This window comes from Corapipo altera, unplaced genomic scaffold, assembly GCF_003945725.1.
Source record: "Corapipo altera isolate COAL_440 unplaced genomic scaffold, ASM394572v1 1b, whole genome shotgun sequence".
In the NCBI taxonomy this organism is placed as follows: domain Eukaryota; kingdom Metazoa; phylum Chordata; class Aves; order Passeriformes; family Pipridae; genus Corapipo; species Corapipo altera.
Genome location: NW_020884881.1, coordinates 2936613 through 2948857, shown reverse-complemented (window position 1 = coordinate 2948857; position 12245 = coordinate 2936613). Strand labels below are relative to the sequence as shown.

The following is a 12245-nucleotide window of genomic DNA, read 5'->3' as shown; positions in this document are numbered from 1 at the left end:
TGTTTTCAGCGCTAAGGTCATCTTCAAGGACTGGTTTCAGACTTCCCCTGGAAGAAGCAAGAAAGGAGGCGAATTTTCTTCCAGTGTGGGGGAATCTGAGCATGACCATGTAGAAACAAACACAAAGTATTCCAGCTCCTTCCTTGCCAGAACCAGTTTTTCCTTGTAATTAACCATTTATCACAAGTACAAAAAATATTCAAATCAAAAGGACACTTTCAGCTCACGTGAAGATTTACTTTCCCTACAAACTGCAAAAAAAGGCCTTGGGAGGTCACAGGTAGGCAATTTGTCTCACTCTCCTCCTCAAAGCAGGAGCACCAATGCACACACTGGATATCCAGTGCAGTTGCAGCCTTTTGCAGCAGCTCCAGCCCCACTGTGTCAGCAGCTTGAACTTGTATGTAACCCTTGCTGACTTGAGCACAGCGAGTAGAGAACTGGAAACAGCCAGGGATTTTCTTGCTATAGTACGACCGTGTAGGACAGCACATAGAGTTTTAAAGCTGAATGGAATTTTGGCACAAGAAAGAGCCAGAATTTTTGTCTTCCTGTTATATTATAATGTTACAGGACTTAATAGAAGAGTCATGTATAAACTGAGTGATAAAGCTGTATGAAATTTAGCCCATAAATCTGTGGGATAAAGCAATTTTAACCCATAAATCAATGAAATGCAAATATGGCAAGTAATTAATAAAGTCTTATGCAACAAAATCCTTTCCTTCCAATTCTACCTCTCACTTAGTGGTTGCTGTGTGATTCCCTGTCTCATCATCATGCTGTCTTCTTATTCTTCTGTTTCTCCTGATTTTGTTTTTGTATATGGGTTTAACAGATTCCTGCATTCCTAATTTTCATGTATTTTTCTGTCTGTGCCAGAGATTTATCCAAGGCTTCTGAGAGGTGGGACAGAAGCTGTATGAAAATGGGAAGCTGTCAAATGCACTCAATGGAGTACTACAATATACATTGTACTTAGGCAGCTGATAATGCAAGCCACAAAGAGAGAGAGGCAGAGGAGGATGGGGAAAATTCTTGAAATGGAAAGTTTATTGATTGTCGGGAGCCAAGAAACACATGGATGAGAAACAGAGAATTTTTCTGGCTTCTGCTACTGAAGATAAATCACTGGAGTTTGTCTGGTTTGTCTTTCTTGGAATTCTTTAAACTTTCATTTGGACCATTTGCATGTCCATGATGGTGTTGCTCATTTTGATTGCTCTGAGGTTAAAGTGAAGTTTTTTTGTCTCTGCCCTTCAAATTAATGCTCATGACAGTTTTTAAAAAGCTCTTTTATTTTTCTTGCCTTTCACATCTTTTCTCATCTTCTTACAGCTCCTCCCTACCCCCATCCCCTTTTCTTTTCTTAGGCACAGCTTCCAAGTTTTCCTCTCCTACAGCTGCTGCTACAACAGCTTGAATACTCTTGTGGAAAGTCTCTGATGACAAAGCAGGAGGTGGGAGGAAAAAAAGGAACAGGAACCTTGGGTGATTTTCAGACTTCAACGGGGAGCTCAGACATATTCACTACCTCACTGACATCCTATCTCTTTTCAGACCTTACCTGTAAGCACCTCTTTTGTTTCTTATCTGCTTTTTCCTTCTCTTTTGTTTCCTCCTGCTTTTTCAGAAACAAGGAAAACATGCTTAACTTTATGGCACTTGCTGATACTACACACTCAATTTTCAGTCCAGCTTGGGGAGGAGGAGGGAACGTATGTGCAGAAGAGATGGTGCTGGGTGAATTGGTGTTCTGCCTCAGGAAGCCAAGAAGAGATAGTGGTATATGGTGCAGGTGAAGTAGCCCAGAAGAAACAACAAACTGGGGGGACTGCTTCTGCTCATAGACAGATAACTCCTGCAGCTGGGAAATGGAGGTGGGAGAAGAGGGGGATATACATGACAACAGGACAGAAACAGCTTGGAGAAGCAGAAGAGAAGCATAGCAAGAAAGGGCACATGGTAAATATTTGGTAGGGCATTTTTAAGGGAACATGAGTGAAATAGAATCCACAAGAGAGAGTGCTTGCAGGAAATTGAACATGCTAAAACACACTATAAAGGGTTAAGGACGGAGATGCAAACAAATAGAGAACAGACTGTATGTTACCAAGTTGCATTTGATTGCACTTATTCATTTATGTATTGCAGCTTTTGGCTGCTGCTGGCAAAAAAAAGAATTGCAGCATTTTGACTTGTATTTAGCTTTTCCTGGTGGTTTCTGTTTTGTTTTAATAAATGCATGATGCTCATCTGAACGAATAGAGTGTCCTTGGCTCTAACAGAACAGTGTTGACTTGCACTGATCCAAATTGCCTGACAGACTCTGTGTGCACTTCTATTCATTGTATTTCACTCCAAATTTATATGGCCAGTTAATCAGTAATTTGCACAAACCTGATAGGAGCACCTACCTGTGCCTGTCTATGTAAGGGCCTGTCAGCAAAAGCACTGTAAAATCATCTTTCTATGGATGCATAAAATATGTTTTCCTCATTTCAGAACTGGCCAACACAGGAACACTTTATTTTAAAAAAGGAGCATGATACAATGAGTGATGAAAATCTATTGCTGAATATTTCACCAATTGCTGCCTAATCCCTCCAAAACAGAGGTCCTTCCTTTAAAGTTGCAAGCCCTCATTCAGGCATTCATGCTGAACACAAACACTACAATCTCCACAGAGCAGCTCTAACACGCTCATGATAATAATTAATAAAATCAGTCAATTGTGACAGGTGGGCTCAGAACCTGCTCCAGTTGAACTTGTCACCTGGGCCAGGAGCCTGCTTTGAGGGGTCTAGGAGGATTTAGGTAACACATAAACTTACAAAGAATCATAGAATGGTTTGAGACAGAAGGGCATACTAGTCCAACCCCCTTGCAGTGGTCAGGGACACCTTCCAATAGATCAGGCTGCTCATAGAATCATAGAATATCCTAGGTTGGAAGGAACCTCAAAGATCGTCTTGTTCTAACACCCCTGGACAACTTCCGCTAGAGCAGGCTGCTCAAAGCCCCACTCAACCTGTCCTTGAACACTCCCACAGAGGGGGCATCCACAACTTCTCTGGGCAACCTATTCCAGTGTCTCACCGCTCTCATCACAAAGAATTTAATTCTTATGCCCAATCTAAACCTACCCTCTTTCAGTTTAAAAACATTGCCCCTTCTGTCACAACAGGCTCTGGTAAAAAGTCTCTCTTCATTTTTCTTTAGAGTCTCCTTTAAGCACCGAATAGGCCTCCCCATCCCTTCAGAGTGCAATTTTTACTTGGAAATGCTGCTGTCCAGTAAGTGTACATACATGCATGATGCTTTCCTCTCTGCCCTCAAAAAAAACATAGGTCTAAGTCCCAGAATTTGTCCCTATAATTACTGGTCACAGCTTTACAATTTTCTCCTGTCTTCTTAAAGGCTTTCAAGAACCACAAGTCATACTCCTAAAGATGAGAGGATGAAATTTGAGATGCATGGAAATAAATAGCAACAGAAAGCAGACTCCCCCAGTAGAGTGTACTCCTACCAATGACAAGCCACTGGTTGGGGGACTTATTTATCTGCTTGTCGATATTGTGATCAAACCATTCTCAAACAGTATGTTAACCTAGAACAACTGCAAGACTCAGAAACCTATCTTTAAAAAAAACCCAAACAACAGCATCGTTTGTGCTGTAAATAGAACATCTGGTTTTGGTTTCCTAACAGTCAGAGTTGACTCTTCCCAAGAACTGGTAACTCTAAACCCTCTGCCCTTGACTGATGAGCTGGGCTAACCACCTCCAAATAAAGGAGCGGCATTTCTCACACATCTGGCAGCACAATGCATCTTTAACCTATTGCTTAAATAGGTGCTGCCAAGGCATCCCTAGGAAAAAACACCTGACAAAAGATGTAAACCCACGAGTAAAGCCATTCAAACTGTTACTACTTTCTCACCAGAGGAATTGCAGGACAAGTTGGGTACAGTACTTGCCTCACACACAGTCCAGGCTATGGTGATCCCACTTCCTGATCTCATTGTGTTCTGATGTTTCAATAAACACAAAAGTATGCCCTGCAAAACAGCCAACGCTAAGAAACAGAAAATAGGTCTCCACCAAAACTGCTGCTGTAGAGCACAGTGTTATTCTGGTTGTAACAAGATGAGTTTCTTCTGTGTGTTTGTACCAGGGTGGAGAGGTCACTGCAAGGCTGCTTGGCAGCTGGTGGGAACATTTTTCTTCTCACTGGTAAGCACATTTAGATATACGAGTTAGCAGAGCCAATAAGGGCCAGCTACACTATAGAAGGGGAACAGAGAGTAGTGTAAATTCTCCTCCTTGTATGACCAATTTCATCCCACAGGCCTAATTCTTCAGGTAGCCTCCAAAGACTTCTGCTGGGCAGCTTTCAATATGCATCTTCTGAGCTCTTAGGCTAAATGTTTCTTTTATGGCACTCAGTAATGTGGCTAAAAGGTCTAAGCAAGTATATTTTACAATGTTTGCCTTGTACATGAGATACTTCAGTATATCTATATTTAAAATCTGAATTTACAGTAGCTGGTCCATGTATTTAGAAATTTTGTACAGTAGATAAATTCAAACACAGCCTACACTTTCTATAGGAGAATATATATCTAGGAAAGTCTTCAAACATGATCACCATATATAAACACTTTTAACTGTTTAAAAGGAAATAAGCTGAAAATTTATATGGGTACATTAAGACATAAAATTTATTGCACTGATGTGTAAGGATAATAGGAAATATGCTTCCAAGTGTAATGTCATTGACAACAGAACCTGCATTCCCCCACAAACAACTGAAGGACAGTCAGAATTCCAGTGTTTAATAAATGTTCTGAAGCATTTATTTGGATAGTCTTATTTCCAAGTAACAGAATGCATAGCTCCATTGTTCCAGGAGTACTTCTAAATTTATGTATGGTGCATAAGGAAAGAACAAACTATTATTGCAATAGCTGAAAACTGCAAGTTTTTGTTCAGGCTGTGTATTTCATGAGAGAAGTCCATCTGTGGACTCAAGTAAAAAGGAATGATTTTACAGGCTGGTTTTACCCTGTAAAATATTCTCCCTAATCCTTGTGAAAATATACTTCATGCTAATCTTTCTGCCTGAAAGCATTTTTGCAGACAACTTAGAATATGTCTATCACATTTTATTAGCTTTAAGCTGACCTAATTTCTCTAATTTTCCTCAGGTTTATTAGGATCTGCCTAGATATCAGGTTTTTATAGTTGATCTGGTCTTATATAAAACCCTCAAACTGGTATATTTTAATTTCCCAAGTGGACATCTATCTTCATCTGCGTCTTGTAAAGTTTGAAGTACCTTCCTGGCCCTTACTTAACTAGCAGCAATGACCTATGGATCAGGTAGTAATAGCATCCAATTAATGAAAATGTATAATGTAAAGTAGTATCAGTCACAGTGCAGCAGAGATATTTGCCCGTTCATGCTGCATGCCCTGGATGTGATATACCAGCAATCTGTAGCTGTGACAGAGTGCTAGCATAAGAATAAATTCCTACCCCTTGGCCTGGTCTTCTCAGTGTGAATTTCTAAAGACATTCAAAAGCTAATATTTTGTGCATTTATGATAGACATTAGAAACATTGTAACTTCAAGCTTTAAATAAGCCTACCATACAGCTCATGACAGTAGGATAACCATGGAGGCTCATTAAACATGCAAGGCTAGAACCTGCTGGGCACAGGAAAGCTTTGAAGCACAGGAAACTCGCCTGTTGAATACTTTGCCCTTCCAAACAAAGCTAGAAACCAGTCCAAGAGGACAGAAATCCCATTCCAACACCTGGAAATTGCAGTATGACTGAGTCTTCAACAAGAGACGAATTTCCAACAAGTTTTTGCTGTATCTGTACGGCACCTGTAAAGTCACATCAGAGGAATCTTCACTCCAAGGCATAAATGAATTGTATGCCCTATGATGCTTTGCAGGTCATTTTTTAATACAAACTACCATCAAATAACTATGCAACATCCACAGGAAACAACAGAAGTTGCACATTGGTATCTGAGCACAGATTTCTCTCACAAGCTTTCTGTAGTACTTGAATGATACAAAGAAAAGCAAGTAGGAAACTCATACTCTACTATTCTCCATTTGTTTGATGGGAGAAGGGCAGGTATGAACTGTAACTGACAGAAAGATTCAGAAATGAGTTACTAAAGTACTGAAATGTAAGGATATCTGAGATTTTGAAGATAATTCTTTGATTATCTCTGAAATCCATGTTTGCTTGCTTTGAGAAGTCAATAGTAACCACCAAGGCTTTGTCTCGACTGGTTCTGTATCAGCATCTGTAAAAAACTAGAGTTCATTCATGCTGAGTACACTGCAATTTGATACAGTTAACATGACTGGCAAGTGATCTCCTATTATTGATTCAAAGAAAGATTGCACAGAAAAAGCTTGGTGCCAAAAGGTGAAACTGTGCTCGACAGACTCGAGCAAGGAAGCTACTCCACTATGAAGCTGAGCAAACTGAAGCCTTGATATCTTGAGGCTTGAAGCCTCAAAGACATTACAAGCCTCAAAGTCTCCTGGCAGCAGTACCAGTGTTTTTATTCGTTTGCAAACAATGTGAGACATGGAGGCGAAAAACATTACTTAAAATGAGAACTTATCTCATGGCAAGATCCAAAAAAACAAAACAAGCACCCAGAGAACTCTGGTACATTGCTTAAATCAGCCATAGTACTACACTTTCCTTAAAGTTTGGGGCAAACATCTTCAGGTAGAAAAATCACAAGCATTTCAGACAAAAAATATGTCTTTCCACTTAGTTTTCAAACTGGAGTGCCTATAAAGGACAACCACTCCCCTTTGGCTCGTCCATGCTCACAGCAACTAGAGGAAGGCCCAAAGTCCATCACCACTTCCAGCTCTGCTACCTTACAGGGAGGAAGATGGAGCCAGGACTCTGCCTCTTGTTTTGGTCTCCATCACCAAAAGGGTTTATAACAGTCGCCTCCTGGCTTCAGGTCTAACCCTACATGGCCATTAAAAATGGTGTGTAAGAGCACTATTTCCATGCATTCCAGAAAGAACTATGGTTGTGCAGTAGGAAAACTGTTGTCCAAACTAGTACACATTGCCTAGTATATGGCCAGCCACCCTACTCTCCCTGCTAACTTGATGTTGGAAAGCATCCTCTGTCACCAAAACAGCAAGAAATTCTCATATAGTCTCACCCACTGATTTTAGAGAAAGCACTGAATTACCTTTTGAGAAAAAAAGACAACACATTTTTTGCTCCAACATTCATAGATTTGCACTGATTATCCCATGATCTGATATGTAGCAGTCTGTAAAAGTACACAGTTAGATGAGCATGATTACTGAAGTTTCAATTTTACATATACTTATTTGACTCATTTGGTTTTTAAATAAGGTTTTGAAATAAAGCACTTAAATACTTTAAAGCCAATATTTAACATTTAGATTTGTTTAGACTGAATATAAATATTTATTTAGACAGTTAGGCTTGTGTCAAACAAGAGTATTCAGCTAAATTGATATAATCATTCAGTAACATTAAACCAACTTGGGAATTCAGACAAGCCTTTGAAAAGTAAAAGCATTAACAGTGCATAAAGATTTACAGAAAAGAATGGAATGAGAACATGGTGAGTATAATTTTTTTTTCTCTCTTCAGAAGCTGGCCAACCTCTGGGACATCTCTCCCCCCAGTACAACCATCCAGAAGACAGAGCTATAGGAAAACTGCCTACAAAGTGGAATGGGGATTAGAATTGCATGTGTTGGGTGCTTTTGTTACTTTTCAGCATCATGTTGAAAAAATTGATCCCTGATGTTGAAGATAGTAACACCGGTGGGATTCAAATACTCTAGACATTAACAAAATCCCTCTCACTTTCTGGCAAAGGATTTACACTCTCCCTACTTCCACTTCACAGTGCCTTCAGCAAGAGAGGCAGGGGTTTAATATTGAAGGTCTGCAAGTATTCAGACTGAGGAGGTTGTAATTCAAACAGCAAAGGAAGCTCACTGTTCTCAGACTCACCAGTATGTACAGCATGCTCACTGCCAAAGGAAGAGCTAGGGGAGGGGGATGGACCCCTACCTCCATAGACAAAAGAAAAAAAAAATCAACAAGACAGCTACACTACTGATTTCAGATGCCACTGCTCCATCTGAGTACATCTGGAAAAAAACCCACCAGGCTCCATTACGTCATTAAACAAACATCTACCCTCTCAAAACCAGCTCTGATCAGCAGGACTGTTGTTTGCTTATTTGAAAAGGTTCCTTACCTTGTAATGTCTTTTTCATTTCCTTTCAGTCTAGGAAGTCCAAGAACCACTGACAAAGCAATCTACCATACTTTGTTAGACGGTTGATTTCACCCTACCAGGTACCAGAAACACCGAGGTCTCAATGCAACATCTACAGTCCTGGTCCCTGTCACACAGCAAGCACAGCTCATAGAGCTTGAGGAAGTGCACTGGGTATCTTACAGATGACACCAATGTAATATTTCATTAAGGTTTATATTAGCCTTTAAGCAAAAGTGGGACAGGAAAATAAAATCTACTTGGGAGAGGCAACCACCTTTGTCTAGAAGAATCAATGTTCCTTACCTGCTCCATCACTGCATCAGTATGGGATGGCCATCAACCTGTTGTAGATGCATATGGAGAAACTTAATTTCTATGAAAGCCAGGGCACTCTCTTTCATACATTCTGGAATACTGTAAAAATATTCATATAAAATTCCCACAGTGATGTAGGTAGCCTGACAGGGATCAGCACTTTTATTAATAATGCTTTATTTAAACTTACTGGAAATGCAATTTGATTTATGAAGTCCTTTGGAAGTTTCAGTGATTTGCACAAAATCACTATGGTCTGTGTTTAATGATTTGGGTAACATAGTACTTACTGTCCTATCATCACCAACCCTACCCAAAAACATCTTTTGACATATGACCTTGTCTAATTAAATAAACAGAGCAATTTAGATAGGCAGAAGGTAATTATAAGGACTGCATGCTGGTCAGCTCAGTGAAGCAGGAAGATTTCAAGAGCTTTGGACTTTACTACATCCAGCTAAGAAACATCCAAGTGTATGGTACTCCCTTCATACCACAGTGGGTGACAGTTGTGAGGTCTTGGGCAAGACTGCTTCTTTCAAATAGATGTCTGGAAATAAACGGTTTTCTTACCTGCTCCTTTCTAGCCCTATTTGTCTATATCTTAGTTGGACTCTTTTTATTTAGATGAAGAATAAGAATCAGGACTGTGCTACTTTCACATCTTTTTTTTTTTTTTTTTTTTTTTTTATTCTGGGGAATTGTCAAATCCCATTTCTTATGGAAGGATTTCAACTGTTTTTCACTATCTCTAACTTATTTGCCAGGGCTTCCTGTTTTTAATGGAGGATAGATTGGGAAGAAAGAGGATAGCGAATAATAGTGCAATAACTTAGAAATAAGTCACTTCTCAATTGCTCCATTACAATTACTAGAAAAACTATGTTCCTGTATGGTAAAGCCTTGATGACAGGGCCCAGTGAAAGCAGAGGGAAGAAAAAGGTCTTGTCTCTTCTGTGTGAAGCTGGACAGTTATAGACATTTCTTTTTGTGTATTTAAACTAATATTTTTTTCCATACAAATATGAGATCTATCACGGGGTCATTTCCCACTGAGGTTCCCAAGTGAGTCTGTGCCAGTGCTCCCCCATCCCATCCATCCAAAGGACGTCACCGTGAAAAATCCCTGACTTCTTTCAGAGGGAACAGGATGGAGCAAGAATGAATAAAATATTTTTAAGGGCCTCATCCTATCTGAGTGTCCTTTCAAATCCCAGCCACCAGTTGGCCCTACACTGAGCTTTTTGTTCCTAGCATGTCTGAAAGAGGTCTGAGCATTAGTTTAGCCTACTCTGGTAAGTCGTTTTTCAAAAGCCTTTTTTAGCCTGCTTAATTGCATTGAAATTTTTATACTAAACCGGCCAACGTTAAAAATCTCTTCTAATGTTCTTTCTTTGGACAGGATGCCAGCTTTACAGAATCATAGAATGGTCTGGGTTGGAAGGGACATTCAAAGACCACCTAGTTCAGCCCCTCTGCCATGGGCAGGGACATCTACCAATAGATTACAATGCTCAAAGCCCCATTCAACCTCACCTAGGACACTTCCAGGGCTGGAGCATCCAGAACTTCTCTGGGCAACCTGTTCCAGTCTCACCACTCTCAGAAAATTTTTTTCATATATACAATCTAAAGCTACCCTCTTTCACTTTAAAATTGTTTCCCCTTGTCCTGTCACTACAGGCCTTGGTAAAACATCTTTAGCTCTCTTTCTTATAACCCCCCTTTATATACTGGAAGGCTGCTATAAAATAAGGTCTACCCAGAGCCTTCTCTCCTTCAGGCTGAACAATCCCAACTCTATCAGCCATCTTTCCAGCAGAGGTGTTCCAGTCCTCTGACCATTTCTGTGGTCCTCCTCTGGACCCGCTCTAAGGGGTCCATGTCTGTACTGGAGACCACTGAGCTAGACACAGAACTCCAGGTAAGCTGCATTTTGAATGATGCTTCCTCATTTCCAATATCCTCCCTGACCCAGAGTGCAGATGCTCCACCTGCCTTTCCCGCCCCTGGCCATTCAAAAAAACACTCATGGACCCCAGGTTTTCAGTCTCCCAGTTGCCCCCAAGGGTTTAACTCTCCCTGCCCTCTCTAAAAATCTTCCTCCTTGTACACTGAATGCAAATATGTAAGATTTTTAATTTTTGTACCCCCTGCTGTGGAAAAAAAAAAAAGGCAAAGAAAAGCTGGAAGCTGCTGCAAGCATGCCATGCCTTCCTTGCAGCTCTGGCTTCAGCTGAGTCCTGGCCTTTGCACCTTCAGAAAATCACTACTTTTATATTGCGATAAGACCCAGGTGCCCCAGTGCAATCCAGAACACAGATAGACACAGCGCAAGGTGTGGAGGCAAACCCAGTTTGCTCATGACTGACAAGTAAATGCCACATCCGTTGTCCCTTCTGAAAGACCCCTCGGCACAAACCTTCCCCAAACACATATTCAGTCTACATATTATTTAATAACACCCCAGTACAAATGAACAGCTATCACAAGAAAGTATCCAGTTCTGACTTCTGAAATGATTTTGGTAAACTTCTTTTTCCCCCACTCAGGCATGGTTGGGACTAATTAGAGAGAAGCTTCCTGCTCAAAGGAGCAGTCTTTCCACATCCATTGCCACACCTCAATATGGACAGTGTTTTAAGCCACTATTAAGATTCGAGATTCCATTCAATTGATACAAGAGGAAAATTATCCTTTTAGCAGGTTACTAAAAGCACACTGGCTTCTGTTGTCCACACGGGATCTTGAAAACTGCCTGCCTGCGTGGAGCTCAACATTTTATACTACTGCAGAAACGGAGCAGAATTAGGAAACAACTATTGATAAGTATGAAATTCTGGCACCATAAAAGTCCCATGCATAAGACCAGTCTAAGGAGAAAGAAATAAAGAAAACCCCCAGCCTTCATTTTTCTTTTTTTTTTTTCTTGGTTGCACAGTTGGAAATTAATTCCCTGCTGTTTCATATTTCCTATACTGATTAAAAGTGTTATCTACTGCATTATTCTCCTCAAGGCTTGGATTTGCTAGGTGAAAGCGTCATTAGAAACAACAGGGCTGATGTAGGGAAATAGGGCTGAATTGAAGAATTCTTTCACAAAATGAGTAGTAAAACATATTTTTCCCAATAATGCATCCAGCTGGCGGCCAGTCATTAGTGGTGTTCCCCAGGGGTCAGTGTTGGGCCCAGTCCTGTTTAACATCTTTATTGATGATTTAGATGAGGGGATTGAGTCCATCATCAGCAAATTTGCTGATGACACCAAATTGGGAGGGAGTGCCGACCTGCTGGAAGGCAGGAGGGCTCTGCAGAGGGATCTGGATAGACTTGAGAGATGGGCTGATTCCAATGGAATGAAGTTCAGTAAAGCCAAGTGCCGGGTCCTGCACTTTGGCCACAACAACCCCATGCAGCGCTACAGGCTGGGCACAGAGTGGCTGGAGAGCAGCCAGGTAGAAAGGGACCTGGGGGTACTAATTGGCAGGAAGCTCAACGTGAGCCAACAGTGTGCCCAGGTGGCCAAGAAGGCCAATGGGATCTTGTCCTGTATCAAAAGTAGCGTGGCCAGCAGGAGCAGGGAAGTGATCCTTCACC

General features: G+C 40.8%; 1 protein-coding gene across 6 annotated transcripts in view; it reads right to left on the bottom strand.

The window, feature by feature from the left end:
* The window catches only part of PLXNB2 (plexin B2), a 256105-nt gene that overhangs the window by 91569 nt on the left and 152291 nt on the right, over nt 1–12245 (bottom strand). The window contains exon 1 of one of the 6 annotated variants that reach the window (XM_027639661.1): nt 8637–8654. The exons of the other annotated variants lie outside the window; for them this stretch is intronic. The gene's annotated coding sequence lies outside the window, so the exon portion shown is untranslated. Of the gene's footprint in view, nt 1–8636; nt 8655–12245 lie in introns of those variants that run through there. 6 annotated transcript variants of the gene reach the window in all.